Consider the following 4695-nt stretch of genomic DNA (forward strand, 5'->3'; position numbering starts at 1 on the left):
AAATTTTAGCCATGCCTTGACGTTGGCTGAGTTTCACTCTCACGCGATGGTCCACGTGAAGTGCACTCAAATCTTTACCTCAGGAGATACTTCATCTAACATCTCCCCTCGGAGGTAAATATATAATTAGGTTACTGTGCCCCTCTCATAGGTAGTCCACGGAAACCCCCACCACTGCAGTGACTATGGATTATTTTATCTACCACCTGATTTATAAAATCTTTTTCTGCATGACATGGTAATTTATCACAACCTAGCCTCTCAAGGCTGAATACATAGTACAAATAATTCTAACACCAAAAATCAGTTTAGCCATTCATGCACATATATTGTCATAAGCCATTCAATTTAAAACCATAAATTTACAACACAAGCAGACAGTCTTCAGTTACTCTATTTTCAAAACCAGTATTCAATTTTCCAGAAAATTTATAAAATCATTTTATAAAATCACAATTTCTCCTAAAACATAGCAATTTACCATTTAAACCCATTTTCCATAAAATCACACAATTGTATAAAACTACTCTAGATAATTAAGATGATAATAAGTTTACTCACAGTTCTAGGAGTCGATGTACTCCTAATCCAAGTCTCCAAGCACAATTTTTGTACTTTTACCAGTGTAATTTACTCACCACCTATCTACAATGTACAATACATAATTCACCACATCAATGCTTGACCATTATAAAATCAATTCAGGCTAGGTGTATATGCATGATATGATATGCAACTTATCCGACTACCGCTTAAATGCGGTGTTGACCTAATTCGGCCTATTACCCTATTAAATGACAATTGTGTCCGATTTGGCTCCAAATTACTCCATTTCATTTCTAATATTTTAATTCACTAAATACAATTCTAGTAATCTAAAATTCAGCCTAACAACCCTCACAATTCTTCTTGAAAATTTTTGCCATTGCGGTGCACTATCATTAAAAATTTTCCCATTCCATTTTCTCACCATAAATCATCATTTCATTAATTTTTCAACCAATTCACTTGATCAAAAAATCAATTCATTACTTCTACACTTCACATAAGGTTTGACCATTGAAGGTTCATGGGAAAAATGGATTCTTTTCTTGTTGTTTTGTTTCTAAACATGCTTAACTAACTAAAAACACTAACATAACTTAGAATCAAATAAATCTAACATCATTCTCTCTCCATACCCATTCCAACCAGCCATGAATTCATCATGAAAACATGTAATTTAACCATGAAAAATGAGGAGAAATGCATAGGAAAGGTAGATCACAAGTCAAAATCAAGAAATTTTACCTTTAGTCACTTGTTTTCTTGAATTTTCACTAATTTTCCCTTGAATTTCTCCACCTAGGGTTTTTGTTTTTCTTTTCTCCCTTTGTTCTTCTTTGCTCTTGGTTTGGCCGGCCATATGAAAGAAATGGGCTGATTTTTATGCCTTTTTATAAAGAAACTATAAAATAATAAAAGCATGACACATGGCATTTCCTTATTGGTTCAAATTTTAAATATTTGACTTTTAATTCTTTAATTCTCCACCACACATTTCTCATGTTTATCCATTTCCATGATGAATAAAATCCCTGGGTCTTGACAAGTGTTGGGGGTGAAAATTTACCGATTTGCCCCCGAGATGGTAAAATTACCATTTCGCCCTTATACTCCAAATTATACCGAAATTAAAAATTTTCACTTCTAAACCTCAAATCATACTCCAATAAGTCAAATGGGGCCAAAAAAAATCTTTTCTAAAATTTTCATTTTGTCCCCAGGTGGCAAATGACCATTTTACTCCTAAATAGTGAAAATTTCAATTTAACTCCAAATTGATCCTCGAACTCCGAATTACCATTTTGAGTCATCCCTACACCGTGAAACTCTTAATTTCACCTTAAAATCTCTATTTGAACTAGTTCGAGGCTTAATCGACTTAATGATACCATTAGGGGCAATATCGTCTTTTAACAATTTTTCAAACTTCCTAAATATGCAACCATTCTATTGAGCATGTAAATGACGTCGTAATTATTTTATAGAACAGGGTTTGACATTTATGCTTATGTGGTTTATGTTTTCATGGTTGAATGTTGCTATGCCTTTATTTTCCATACCTGTATATTTGATAATCTTATTAGAGCACACATTTAGGGGAGCACATATTTAGGGGGACCAATCCCAAATTTGCGCATAAATTCTTTTTATAGAGAGACATTGCACCTTTAATTTGATAGTGTTTTTTCATCATTAAAAAAGAAGGAGAATGTTGACTTTATATGTTTTATATGATAATAAAACATTCTTCATTCATTAATGTCTAATCATGTTACTTAAGTGTGTAGTATTTAGTTTAATTCTCCTAACAAAATTAGTAATTAAAGGCAAGTCAAGAAGCTTACTAAATTTAAAAAAAGAGTTAATTAGTTAAAGAAACAAAGAGCAAAATGATTAATAAAGATAGAACTTTATTAACTAATTAACAAGTAGCCTTAATCAGTTAAGGCATAACTAGGTGCTGACTTAAAACAAGATAGAGGAGCTTTAATCAGTTAGCTCCAAGCTTAACTGATTAAGGAAGTGCAAGAAGTTGAAAACAAAACCATGCTAATCGATTAAGAAGTTTGGTTAATCGAGTAAAGCACAATGACCCAATACCCTTAAGTGCCAAAACCAAGTTTGAAAAGATAGTTAATCACTGAAGGAAGCCAAAATGGAAAAATTCAAGTTCAAAGATTTTCTAATTGATTAGAGCTTATGTTAGTCGGTTAAGGTTGAAAAAATTAAAGCTTCAATCAATTAAAGGGAGAGTCAATCGGTTAAAGGAAGTTCACTGAAGTAGAATGGCTTGGAGATAGAGATTTCTTAATCGGTTAGAGCCTTATGTAATCAGTTAGAGCAGAAAACATAGCAACAAAATAGTGCAAGCAAGAAAGCTATAATCAGTCAGAGTTGCTTGTAACCAGTTAATCGAACTCTTTCAACCCATTTAAATTGAAGCTCTAGAAGATAAAATAATGGCTAGAATGACATTAGAGTTGTCTCTAACAGTTAGAAACTGCTACCAATAAAAAAATCTGACTCCTCAAGTATAAAACAAAGCTCCAACGGTTAAAGAAAAGAGACTTGAAGGAAGAAGAGCCATTTTAAGCAAAAAGAAAAATATCTTTCCCTAAAAACACTTGTTCTTCATTCTAAATCCAGAAAAAGTGTTCGAGCTTAGTCGTAATATTTTCATATTTGTAAGGAGTCATAGTTCTACTTCTTTTTCTTTTCTTTCTTGGGAAACTAGAATATGGGAAACACTATAAAACTTGTTATAAGGGATTAAAGCTTGGGTTAAAAGCTCACCTTGTAAAAGGTTGGTGAAAGCTATTAATTCCACTAGTATAGTGAAGTTGGGTTCAAAATCCTTGATTAGGTAATCAAGGTAGTAGATGTAGCTCAAGGGGACTGAACCATTATAAATAGTCTTGCATTGTCCATTTCTCTCTACCTTTCTTTAACTTGTGAAGTCCCTTCATGGATAACTTTAAGTTTTTCTCAAATTTCCTTGGCTATGGCATGACCAAAGATTTTATTGAATTCTATGATAGTTAATGCACAATGGAGGGTGTTAATAGCTGTAAAGTTAGTTTGAGCATTTATTGCTTCAACTTCTGTCCACTCACTCTTGGTTAGGGTATTCTCTCACCTACGACAAAATTCGGTAAGGTGGGAATATAAGTGTTGACTTCATATGTTTTTGTTGATAAGAAAATATTCCTTATTCATTACTGTCTAACTTTACTATTTAAAAGTATAGGAAAAAGTTAATTCCCTTAATAAAATTGTTGATTAAAAGCAAGTTCACTTAAAAGATAGGTTAATGAGTTAAAGTGAGATAAAAAAAAAGTTTATTGAAAACAGAACCTTATTAATTGATTAACGTGAAGCCTTAACCTATTAAGGCATAATTGGGCCTTATATGAAAGCATGGTAAAGTAGCCTTAATCAGTTAACACAAGTTTCACCTAATTAAGAATATGCTAAAAGTTAAAAACAAAGGTATGCTAATCAGTTAAGGAATGAGATTACTCGGTTAGAGCACAAAACCTGAAGTACCTTCAAGATTAAAATCCAAATTTGAAATAAAGTTGACCGTTAAAAGGAGTCAAAATAAAAAAAATTCAAATTCAAAGAATTTTTAATTGGTTGAAGTTGATCTTAATCGGTTTAAGTTGAAGGAAGGAAAGTCTCAATTAGTTAAGGGGCCGATTAACCAGTTAAAAGAAGTATGTCGGTTAAAGAAGTTTGAAAATAGAGAGTTTTTAATTGGTTAAAGTCTTATTTAAGTGTTAACATAGTGAACACAACTACCAGACAGTGCAAGTCAAATAAGTCTTAATCTATTGGAGCCTGTCTTTAACAAGTTAGCGAAACATTGTCTGCCTATTTAAATTTAAATGTTATAAGACAAAATAATGACTAGAAAGGCATCAGAGTTGTTCCTAACGGTTAAAAATTATCTCTAACAGCAAAATCTAACTCGTCAAGTATAAAAGGAAGCTCCAATGGTCAAATAAGAGAGAGATAACCTACCAATATCACATTTAGAGCAAAAAGCAAAAGAACCCACTCACACATTACCAATTTTCATTCTTATTCTTGTAAAAATGTTTAAGCTTGATTGTATTCCTTTTTTATCTGTAAGGGTGATCATTTGTA

This window comes from Theobroma cacao, chromosome 10 (genome assembly GCF_000208745.1).
Source record: "Theobroma cacao cultivar B97-61/B2 chromosome 10, Criollo_cocoa_genome_V2, whole genome shotgun sequence".
Lineage (NCBI taxonomy): Eukaryota > Viridiplantae > Streptophyta > Magnoliopsida > Malvales > Malvaceae > Theobroma > Theobroma cacao.